The sequence below is a fragment of the Tachypleus tridentatus genome, chromosome 8 (assembly GCF_004210375.1).
Source record: "Tachypleus tridentatus isolate NWPU-2018 chromosome 8, ASM421037v1, whole genome shotgun sequence".
Lineage (NCBI taxonomy): Eukaryota > Metazoa > Arthropoda > Merostomata > Xiphosura > Limulidae > Tachypleus > Tachypleus tridentatus.
The window spans coordinates 71140047-71153533 of record NC_134832.1 but is presented as its reverse complement, the minus strand read 5'-3'; positions in this window follow the sequence as shown (position 1 = coordinate 71153533).

Sequence of the window (13487 nt, the reverse complement as noted above, 5' to 3'; positions counted from 1 at the left end):
GATGCCATTGAGACATCGTTTAGTCTAATAATAATTAGTAATTTAAAACAATGATAATTGTAGTGTAAACGATATTATCAGTACCCCTGGAAGATAGCTTTTTTACAGAAGCATAGTGTTACTTTTAAAAACCTAAGTACAGAGTGAAACAAAAATTACCAGCCAATAGTATATTAGATACTCAATTCTTTGTACACCATACAATCATTGTATTTATGGAGCCAGCCCCTATATTATGTATGAAGTGAAGAAGTAAGAAATCAAAAAACATAATATTTAGTTTTATTAATCATTCATAGAATATGCTAACTCTCAGCCAGAGAGAAAACGTCACAAAATTAATAAAAAGTATTTTATAAATGTAAAATGGTGTAAGAATGGCAGTGGCAAACAAAATGCAAACAATAATATAGGGATGATACAATTACACATAGATCACCCATACATAGCTTTCAATATTAAAATTTAATGTGACACTGGAAAATATACAAGTAAAGAATGGTTACAAAGTCGTTCAATTCGACCTATCTCGTAGGAGGAGTTTGCAATAACCAAGATATATTTTGACTAATTTGAATTTCTTTGTACGCGACACCTAGACTCTTAGTTACTCTACCCTGACATAACCATGTTATTATGATTACCAACAGTCTGGAATATATAGCTTCCAACTGCAGAAATATTAAAAGTCAAGTATGAGTTTTACAGTACAGTACTAAATTTTAACATTGAAAGTCATGTAGATATGAGCTATGTATAGCTGTATTATCCGTATATTATTCTTTGCATTTTTTTTGGCAATATCATCCATACGGCCATCATTTTGTATTCACATAATGTTGTTTGTTATTTATATAATAAGATTTTAATTTAGTAAATATTTAAATCTTAAACATATTAATGACACTACTTTTCAAATTCATCCCATAAATCTATCATAGATAACACTATGTAACACATTTTTTGTTCCTGGATAGTATGTGTAATTTTTTTAATTGCCTATGTTGTAAAAGTACAGAATGTGGCCATTATTCCTTTCAAGCTTTGCTTTTGTGACCTGGATAATGAAATTTACAAATTAACCTATTTTCTATGTAAAAATAGGCACATTTGCACAATTTCATTTACATAAGGTCTGAATAATACAATATATGAATGAAGATTTACATGTATTTATGTTAAAATTATACATACAATGAACAAAAATGTTTAGAAGTGACTTGCATCTTGCACACTTTCATCTAACAATTCCCACTCTTTGAGCCTCGATGTCAAAAGCTCGGCATTCGACTTTGTTAGACCAAGATCTCTGATCAAGTCATTCAGGTATCTTTGGTTGCAGTAGTATGGATTTTTCTCACCAATTGCATTTCTGAAATTGTAATGTGGATCTTCAACGTCTACCTCATCTTTTGATTTGTTGCTTTCTTCTGAGGATGACTGCTTTCTCTCTAACGAAGTGGGTACAGGGAGCTCAGGGCAGTGTAATACTGGGGCTATGGATGATGGTGGAAGGTCCAGATACATGATAACAGATGCATTCTTGCCAGCCTGACGTTTGGAAGGGTCCACCATACAGAAGTAGCAATTGCTTGAGTGGTCAGTGGGTTCACGCAAATTCTTGGAAGAGCGAACTTCATGGCTCTCTTTTCTCCTCTGTACCATCCTGCAAAAGAGCAAAAAAATAATGAACAATAAACTTGTTTTATCCACAACTAATGTGTAAGAGGTTCATGCAAAATATTTTATATGTGATATTTTTTCTACCGTATTGAAAATTTAAAAAATAAATTAAAAGATATTTAAATTTTAAAAGGTATAAAATTTGTATAATATAAAATCTTACTATTAAAGCAAGCAAAAATTGTCCGTCTTACCTACAAGAGGTTTTTTACAGTGCTCGCAGGTAAATTGAGGTGCCCAGGGTTTGTGTTGATCCCTGACAGGCATGACGAAATATGTCTTGTAGGTTTCACACATTTTAGCAGATGCTGTCACAGAGTACTTTTTCTCTCTTGTCTTAATAAATTGGCCACATACATGGCAGAATGCGTCTGGAGAATGCTTGCAGCTTCTTAATGCCATCTCTGATAAAATCAGATAGGTCTATGTGTTCACTTAGGCAGCCAGAACTAAACTGAAGTGGTGAGTGGTGAGCCCCTGTATATAAATATATATTACTATGGAAAATTCTGAAAGGTTCTTGAAAATTCTCGTACGTTCTACAACATTCTAGAAAGTTCTTGAAGATTCTTGTAAGTTCAAGAAAATTCTCTATCAGCTACTCAACACTGAATCTACCTAGAATATTCTAGAAAATGGGTAAATTTGAAAATTTCATTACCCAAGTCACAAAAGCAAAGTTTGAAGAGAAAATAGGTTTCTTCTATTTGCCTTAGGCGTAAGCAATTGGGAAATAACACTCTCTGCCCAGGAACAAGAAAAAGTAAACATTTTGTTACCTAGTGTAATCCATAAGGGAAGTTTGTTTTATCTCATGACTATGACTTTAAATTTGTTTCTTTGTTGTTAAAAAAGAAGAATATTGAATTTTTTTGTTTCTTTAAAATCGTCCATTTAGTGATTTTTTTCATCTATCATAAATATCAGCACGCTTAATTTTCTTATTCATTAGTTGTTTGCTCTTTGAACCATAAGAAAAACTTCATGCAAAGTTAACGACCTTTCTCTAAATTACAGACGTGCTTCATTAATCCTGATATTCTAAAGACGCACGAATATCAGACTTTTAGTTAAATAGTTTGTAGTTGATTGTCAAATATTTCTACTTTATTTAGCTAGTACTCCCCACAAAACATACTGAGAATACTATGTTAATATAGCTGCATGTCTTACCCTCAGTAAGAAAAAGGCTTCTGTGGGCGTAAATTACTATTAGTGCAACGACAGTGATATATCATGTTCAGTTTTGGAGATTTGGAGAATTACGAAGCCGAAGCTAAAGAAAGAGTGGTGATTTCACACACTTGTCTTCTTACTAAGATTTATTTCTTCTTCTGTTTCGGCTGTCTTATTCGTCAGAGAGAATCTACAAAGGCTTTACAAGGACTTTTCCGGTTTAATCACAATCACGAAACGTACGTTATACGTTCCACAGGCACTCTGAGTCTGGATCGTTTATTTTGAACAATCAAAATAAAAGAATAACTTATTTTTACCGTGTTTTCTTATGTCAAATCAAATCGATATAAAACGAACCTCGGATTTTATATATGAATTTTTTTGAAGATCTCTCTTTGTGATTTCATATCTCTTTTTTTATTTGTTTCATCCAAAGAAGAAGACATAAACACCTTTCGCTGACTTAAGAGTGAGATTTCAATCTTCAAACTACTTTCATAACACTAGCCATAAAAGAACAATCCCAAATGATACCGCGTTTTTACGTTAAATAATTTAAACTGATATATATGAGAATGGGCCTGGCATGGTCTAGTGCGTTAAGGCGTGCGCTTCGTAATCTCGGGTTCGCGCCCGAGTCGCGCCAAACACGCTCGCCCTTCGAGCCGTGGGGGCGTTATAATGTTACGGTCAATCCTACTTTTCGTTGGTAAAAGAGTTGGCGGTGGGTGGTGATGACTAGCTGCCTTCCCTCTAGTCTTACACTGCTAAATTAGGGACGGCTAGCACAGATAGCCCTCGAGTAGCTTTGTGCGAAATTCCAAAACAAACAATATATGATAATAATAAAGAAGATATATATTGCGCACTGCGGTATATAAGTTGATTTAATCAAGAGTCCAGATATAAAGTGATTTAAACACAGGTCTGTTGTCGGTTGAGATGCTTTCAGTTGTAATCTTTATCTGAATTTCGCGTAAAGCTACACGAGGGCTGTCTGGCTAGCCGTCCATAATTTAGTAGTGAAGACTAGAGGGAAGGCAGTTAGTCATCATCACCAACTACCAACTCTTGGACTACTCTTTTATCAACAAATAGTGGGATTGACCGTCACATTATAACGTCCCCGTGACTGAAAGGGCGAGCATGTTTGGTGTGAGGGGGATTTGAATCCGCTATCCTCAGATTACGAGTCAAGTGCCTTAACCATCTGGCCATGCACTGTATAGAAAGAAACTGTAGTCGATGTGAATACTAAATGAGAATGGTATTGAATGATTTTTGCTATATGAATTTGAAACAGATGTTAATAACATCTGTTTGTCTGTCCTTTGTTTTTGTATACAGAAATGTTGGCACTTTAGTTAATTGTGAGAGCTCTTAAGTTCGTTATAAGCCTTTTTAAGTTAGCATTGAAAATGAAAATAAAAAACAGTATATGCATATCTAACAAAATAAAACAGTTTTAAGTAATTATTATTAATTTGGTAGCTTGAGTGGAATTTTGTGAGAAGCCTTGGGTTGAAACCACTTAGGAAGGCGTTTAAGTATTTTGTATCTTCACACTATTTAGATTCGCAAGCTAACTGATGACACCGTAGTACACTTTAGCATTTGTATACATTAAATGTTCTTTAATAAAAACTCCCTCCTCCAGATGGTAGACAACGTTCCTGACAATGATTTTGAAGGTTTTATGACAACACAAACATTAAAGATGTCTTTCAGCTTTCTTAAACATAGAGAGACATAAAGATAATGACAACAATTTATTCACTGAAAGAAAAAGCATGCAGTAGAGAAAAACCAAGAAGACTGAAGTTTATAGAAGGAAATCGTCCATATATTTTTATTGACGAGTGAGCTGAGCTATATTGTGAGTTTTTCACTGTACAAACAATGGAACTTTACAGCACTAGCTGAACAACTTTGCAGAATATTATACCACCAACTTGGTCAATGGGACTGGCACTAGACTCTCAACATCATCGTCGCAAGCATAAATCCCCATGATCGAGCATGCTCGCCCTTTTGCCCGAGGGGTCGTATAATGTAATGACCAATTCCAAAATTCGTTGTTAAGAGAGTAGCTCAAGAGTTGGCGGTGGGTGGTGCTGACTACTTGTCCTCCCTCTGTTAAATCAGGAATAGCTACTTGGAGAGGATATGAGATGAATCAGCATCCAAAAGGCGAACAGAGAAACTTGAAATGATAGTAATAAGAATCCAATACTATCTCAAGAATATGATTTACAGAACCTCAAAAGAAACAGTTTGCAACAGCTGGCTACAAGCTCTCAATAATTGGTCGGGATCATGAAACATTCGAAATTTGTCAAGGTATCAGCATTAACAGATACGATCTGATAACAGCCCATAAAGAGGGAGATGCCATCTGGTTCAACAATGCCACTATTTTTATGATAACAGATTGTACTGATTTGTTTCTCCTTCTCTAACATTAATATTATGTTTGTAAATTCACATGTTCTATGACCATGGAGTTATCGGCTAAAAGAGGGTCGGTCAAGAATATTGGAGATACAGTTGCAGAGTACAGTGCTATTGTTCTTGTAAAGTATAATGTCATTGTCCCGATCCTGCTTTCTAGTCGTTACTGATGCAAATAGACTGACAAGATACTGGTGTTTTGGGAAAGGAAATATGCTGCTGACACTGGAATTAAAATTTTTATTCGAACACTTTACCCATGTAGATAATATAAAAATGATGCTGTTCAAGAGGCCATGAAATCAGCGTGTATTTGAAGCAAAATCAAATGGTAAACGCTCGGTATATGACACCAACTATGTTCATGTCATCACGACACCAAGTATATTTATTCACATAATTACGACGCCAATTACGTTCCTGTGAATGTAGTTGAGAACGGTTGGGATCGAAGTTGCAACCGACCACGATAGTGAAGTTTGGGTCATTTTGCATTCTTTTTAAATTACTCATTTACGGGAGCAGTAGGAGAAAGTAACTTACTTTTATTTGTAATCTTTGATGTCAATGCCATATAAATAAAAGTAAGTTACTTTCTCCTACTGCTCCCGTAAATGAGTAATTTAAAAAGAATGCAAAATGACCCAAACTTCACTATCGTGGTCGGTTGCAACTTCGATCCCAACCGTTCTCAACTACATTCACAGGAACGTAATTGGCGTCGTAATTATGTGAATAAATATACTTGGTGTCGTGATGACATGAACATAGTTGGTGTCATGTTGACATGAATATACTTGGTGTCGTGATGATATGAAGAACATTTTGCAATTAGTGACTCCGAATATGGTAACATCTCCTGATTTTGTTCGACAGACGATCTGTTGTTCATGCAGTAGCACATCACCCTGTATTTATTTCAAAACACTGTACGAAATACGTGTTGAAAGAAACTAAAGCAGAAAAAGTATTATATTATATTTTAATCCATATTAATACTTTCTGTATGACTATTTTTGTCAGATCATTCTGTAGTAACATAATATATCTTTGTTTGTTAAACTAAACAAATTCAGCAGTATATGAAAGTTTAGCTCAACATTTTGTATCTGAACTAAATTTCATGTTGATGTCAATATATTTGAAGTATTTTCGAGTCGATGAGAACAGATAAACATCAAGGTCTTAAAATGTTTTAAATCCGTTAAGATAAAAATAAAAGTTTGGGATTTATATATTTTAACATTTATTTTCACAGAAACCGCAGTTTTATTTAAATAAAAATCAACACCAAAACATATAAGTTTTGAAATTTTTTTTGTCTATTCTGGATTTTCATTAACCGGTGTGAAAGAGCTCTTAAGAATAGAATGCCATTTTTTAGCCATGATGCACATTTTGTCTTCTCTTTGTTAATGCATAGTTATATAAACTAGAATTTGAAATTATCTTAATATAATTAGTGAAATTTTACTTATATGCTATTTTTAGTAGAGTGACATTTAGGTTGTGCATTCAGGTGAAATCCAACACCATCTACTTTAAAAATTGATTACTTGCTACATAATAACAATGGGTAAAGGAAAGCTACTTCCAATCTCAGCGATTGATAATAAATTAGAATTGGTTCTAAGAAAAGATTTCTAAATCTGATACCTCTCAATTTAATTTAAAAAGCTAAATTTTTGTATCTGGTAAACATAAAAGTATACTTATACTTTTCATTTCGTGTTTCCAGTGTTTATCCGTAAGAATAACAATCAGTTTAACTCTTAGTCTTGAAACCTGTTAAAATCAACATCCTGATACAACAGAAATAAAATATTTTCACGTGTTTATTTGTTGATAAGCACAAAGATACACTGTGGGCATTCTGTGCTTTTACCACCGTAGGTATTGAAACCCAATCTCTATCGTTATAAATCCTCAAACTACATGCCGCTGAGCCGCCATAAAGAAGACAGTTTACGTGCAAGGTTTTTTTAAGCTTACACGACTGATTAAAATGTCTGAAAAGATATATGTATATTGTCCATGAATTTAAAAAAAATGTTTAGGGATATTTTGAGATCGCTTACTTCCACGCCCCCAGTGACTCAACGGTGTGATTGCAGACTTACAACGGTAGAAACCGGGTTTCGATACCCATGGTGGGCAGAATACAGATAGCCCATGAACAGCTTTGTGCTTAACTTTAAACAACAACAAAACTTACTTCGACGTTGGTATAAACATGAAAATAAATATGCATTTTAAACACAATTTGATTTTTTTTAGCATTTGATATATATATATATATTTTGGTTTATAAATATTTTCAAAATACCATTTTACTTAAAAACATAGAAAAAAATATACTTCAGAATTATAGTTCTCTTTCATTGCGACAAGCATCACTTGCAATAACCTATCACTGCTAAAAATTTTAAAATGATAGTTTAGATGCAGATCACATTAATTAACTGAATAAACATGTTTTAATGTAATACAATATTATTTGTCGTTGATAAATCCTAACTGCTAGATCCTTTATGACTTCTCTTCCAAGGTGAAGAAGAATAAAAAAGAAATAATAATAATAATGTATTACTACTTGGGGACAAGTAACATCAACTTTGATTATTTTATTATTATTGTTCTGACAGCGGTATTTCTGCGGACTTAAGAAGCTAGAATTTGGATTTCAATACAGGCAACCCATTCTGTAGCATTGTGCTTAACTTCCGACAAACAATTATTCTTTTTGTTTATTAGAAAATATCATTATTCATAGGTTTGAATTTGATGTTTTTAACACAGTCCTTTCTTTCCATTTTGTTTTAATTCACTTGACTATTGAATATTAATATTCTATACATATATACATATATGGGATAAACAAATAAAGTACTACAATAAAATATTATTGTAAATGCTTTGAGTAAGCTTCTCGTATGATTAAAATTATGAATAAAAATTTAATTTCATCTTTTATTTTTCTTGATGAAATCTTTACATGTGATATTCAAAGAAGATAGACGTTAATCTTTTTTTTATGTGGAAGAAAACAGTTAACCAGTTCACTATTTTAAACTGTGTGTGTATACATTTCAGTACTGGTATTATTTACGAATCTATATATTAAAAACACACACGCATACATACAGAAAACAGTTTTAGCAGTCGTTTAAATGATGGATTTTTGTTCTGTTCTACCAAGGGATGACTCAGGTTGCAGATTAACGAAAACAACATTACACTTTGGCAACTGTCATGTTTAGATAAGATGTTTATCTTGAACTATCTTACTATACCAGAGGTGTAATATCGCAGTTCTTAAACGTTTATGTCTTTGATAAATATATAAATGTTTTGTTTCGAGCTCACAAGGTGGCATTTAAATTACACTGGGGAACACTTTTTCAGTAACTTTGAGTTGCATTGGATATTGTAAATGATTCTAGAGGAATTTTAGGCGCTGATTTCAAATCTGAAATTAGTTTTTCTCTACAAGCTCTAGTTTGTATGCAATTTGAGGTTAATGAAATTGTACAAATGTGGACTTGTGTAAACCATGTATAAGCATTTTCACGTCCATATATATAGGTAGCTTCTAATATTTTGATCATTCTTCTTTTGTTTCAGATCAAACATGTCTTCCAGAAATAGATATCATTGCAGAAACAAGCCTGATGCCTTCTGCTACATATGTGGATGCTACACACTCAATCGTCAGAGACGTAACATATCCTCGTTCGTCAAGCGTGCCTACAATGCATATTTTGAAGTTCATCTTGGTGATCAAGACAAGCAATGGGCTCCTCATGTTGTGTGCCACAATTGTGAGGAAATGCTTCGAGACTGGACCAAAGGAAAACGCAATGGTCTGCCTTTTGGTGTTCCAATGATTTGGCGCGAACCCACCAACCATGTAACTGACTGTTATTTCTGCATGGTAACCACAACGGGTGTTGGGAAGAAAAACCGACATAAGATTACGTATCCGAACATTCCCTCAGCTATTCGGCCTGCTCCGCACTATGAAGAAGTTCCTGTTCCAGTTTTCAAAGGCTTGCCTTCATTGGACGATAAAGACATTGGACATGATACAAGCGAACAAGACAGTTGTGACAGTGAATTGTCAGAAAAGTGTACACAATCGGAGAACTGTTCTTCAGACACTGAACCTTTCCCCGTCCCCAAGCCTCTTCCCCAGGCTGAACTGAATGATTTAGTGTGGGATTTAGGTCTTTCAAAGAAAGCAGCAAATTGCATAAAATCTGTAGCTTGCAGACAAAAACCGACTTCAGATTTGAAATCAACACACTCAAATTGACTATAGAAAGGTATTTTTTTTAAATGCAACAAAATGAGTGTTCCCCAGTGTTATTATTATGCGAGACAATAAGGTGAGACAGAACGTGTCTTTGTGAAACGTGAATGTTGTCACAGCACCATTAGTATACGATATCCAACTATTACAGTTGCTCATTGCTCAAAATTGTTAACATTATAGTTATAATTTTTATAAAATACTTTTGGCGTATTATGATTTCTCACCATTGTTTATCGACACTCCAGACATATATAAGTTTTACACGAGGACTATCTGCGCTAGCCGTCCATAATTTAGCAGTATAAAACTAGAAGAAAGGCAGCTAGTCATCACTACCTAACGTCAACTCTTAGGCTAATTTTTTTACCAACAAATAGTGGAATTGTCTGTCACATTATAACTCCTTCATGGCTGAAATGGCGAGCATGTTTGGTGCAACAGTGATTCGGACCCGCGAAATTCGAAATCGATTATAGTCGAGCGCCATAACCATCTGGCCTTGCCAGACCCGTCTCAGTATGTTGCTCAGTATTTATTGTTATTTTTAGCGTAATGTCACTATGCATAATATACTACACACTTGAAATTAAAGACCCAATAGTAGTTTACTTTCTTTGCGTCAATACAAATGTAGACGTGTGAAAATGCACGATTATTACAGCTCATTTTACACGTGCTAACCATCCTGAAAGGACAGTGCCCCAGATCATCTGTAGATGCATCGCTTTACAGATCCTTTGAATTTTATATACTAGATAAAGAAAAAAACACGTAGTGAAAGGTTAACTGCGCTACATAATTATTTTCATCTGAGCAATAAGATGTAACAAATCGTTAGACGTTTGCCCATTGTTTTAATATGAGCTTGAGAATTGCAACTGAAGTGATGAACAATTTACAAACCTAAAGAACAGACCAGCCTAACTTAAGTAGGAAAAAAATCTGTTTAGGCTCAAAGAATGACAGCACAACACTTTACAAGTCATCAGAATTAGCAACAATGTCACTGGACAAATATCATACATACGTCTTTATGGATGGTTCCACGCTGCATCTGCCCCAAATTCGGACATTACCATTTCTACAACGATTCAATTATGAAATAACGAAGACATCAGCATGTCTACACCTACGATATTTTTGTTAGCAGAACAATGGTGAAACTTTGAGTTACGCCAGGAGTGTGTTTTTGTTAGCAGAACAATGGTGAAACTTTGAGTTACGCCAGGAGTGTGTGAGATTTTGAAATTTAAACCTGAAATGACGCATAATGATGATCTATTTTACATACACAATGTAAGAAGCATAACCACACAAGTAACATGTTTTAATTTTTTTTATTTGGCTTCTGGCATTTTTGTTTTTAAATTTTATTTGACAATTATGTTTGTTTGAAGTTAAGCACTAAAGTATAGAATGAGTTGTCTGTGTTCTGCTCACCACGGGTATAGAAACCCGATTTCTAGCTGTGTAAATATGCAGACGTTTCACTGTATCACTATGGGGGACTTATGAGAAGAGAACAGTAATATTAAGATTTGTGTATATCTTTTTCTTTTGTCTGACGGTTTGGTATGGCCAGGTGGTTAAGGCACTCGACTCGTAATCCAAGGGTCGCGGGTTCGAATCCTTGTTACACCAAACATGCTCGCCCTTTTAGCCGTGGAGGCATCATAATATGACAGTAAATCCCTCTATTTGTTGGTAAAATAGTAGCCCAAGAGTTGGCGGTGGATGGTGAAGACCTTCCTTCTAGTCGTACACTGCCAAATTAGAGACGGCTAGCGCAGATAGCCCTCGAGTAGCTTTGCATGAAATTCAAAACAAACCAAATCTTCTGTCTGATTATCTTAATCTATTTTATTTCTGTTTTTATTAGAAGAACAGCCAAAGCTTTATAATTCAGTATCAATGCCAGATAGGCGAAATTTTAGATTATGAAAACATTTTACAATAAATATTTTCACAACTTGCTAAAGTTCTAAAATAGAGTATTTCTTCAACAATAACAGTTTTAAACAGTAATAAATGTTGTAATAAACCTTAAACTATATAAAAACATTTCTGTTCTGTAATCTTTATCGAAGTTTAGGTCTTATAGACCTGGAAGGGTCAGGTTTGTAAGTACAGTATTTTGAATAAGAATCACAATACAGGCTGTTTACCGGCGGGAAGGAACGTAAATAGAGCCACAGAAGCGTAAGCTGCGATGAGCATTGGTGCATAGAAATGTAAAAAAAAACTTCCGGTTATAAAAGCTTTCCTTCTGTGATTAGGAAGATACCAAGAACAAAGGTTTCATCTTATATAATTACGAAAATAACTCATCTATAAATTATTGTTTCTAAACCCGTAACAGCAAACTGGAAGTGTATTATATAATGTTTTTATTTTTTTAAAATATTGAGCTTTCAACTAAATTCCTTTGAAATTGATAAATTACTCCAAGGTTTACAAAGAGATGGGTATGTTACCATCACATTGTAGCAGCTTGGCTATCCGACGAGCACGTAATAATATTATCACAACTCCTCGCATATTTATAGTTTCATAGCTCAACATTCAGCCTGGCTGAAACTTTACTTTCGTAAATTGAAACAGGTCCTCTATTTCAAATAATAATCATAAATTACGTTTACCTTTCTTGACCATGGCATCAGAATCTAATATTGATAAGTTAGTTTGTGGCATTCACTGGTAAACGGGAGCTACCAAGGAACTTCTAAGTATTGTAATAATGAGGCTATTAGAAGATTTTTTCAGGCATAGAATAGTATCCCTCTGTCCTAAATTACCTATATCAGCCAAATTTTATATTTAACAATTTCAGTAGAAAATTACTATAACTCGTAAAAACATTAATAAATCCTGGTGCTATTCTTAATCTTGGATATCATCCATATCCTACTGGAGCGATGGCACAAATATTATATGAAATAGCTCCAATAGTGTGCATGTTGCATGTGACTTTAGCCCGAGCCAAAGTTTAATGCCAGTTTATAACTCCTAATATTCTGTTTAAAGGATGGTAACTGAACGCTTTTTATTGTTTGTTTGTTGAATTACTCCTTAAGATACTCGAGAGCTATCTGCAACAGTCATTCCTAATTTTGAAGTGCTAAATGAAAAAGAAGGAAGACAGCTAGTCAACACCATCCGCCAACAACACTTTGATTATTCTTTAAAACGTTCTCGTAGCTGAAAGGACAAGCCTGCTCGGCGATGGGTTTTGCTTTCACAACTTATAGGTTATAGGTCGAGTACTCTAACCATTAGGATAAGCCAGAGCAACCAACTTTAAAACACTCGAAATATTTTGACTGCCGTCAAATAATTCACACAAAAATAAAGTAAAAAACTAGTGGTAATGTATTTGTTAATGAATTTTACCAAAAAAAAAAGGATTCAAAATGTTATTATAAATTAATTTCTAATGAAGGTTATCTAGTACCACGCTGAATTAATTTTTTTTTCATACTTTCAAGTCCCGGCATAGCCAGGTGGTTAAGGCGCTCGACTCGTAATTTGAGGATGGCGGATTTGAATCCCAGTCATACCACACATGATCGCCCTTTCAACAATGGGGTTGTTATATAATTTGTAGATCGATCCCACTATTCGTTGGTAAAAGAGTAGCCCAAGAGTTGGCGGTGGGTGGTGATGACTAGCTGCCTTCCCTCTAGTCTTACACTGCTAAATTAGGGACGGCTAGCACAGATAGCTCTTGAGTAGCTTTGTGCAAAATTCCAAAAACAAACAACACCTTCTAGTTTTATGCAGTTAAAGTAGGGACGGCTTGCGCAGGTGGCCCTCATGTAGCTTTGCGCGAAATGCAAAACAAACAGTCCCCCGCTAGTAC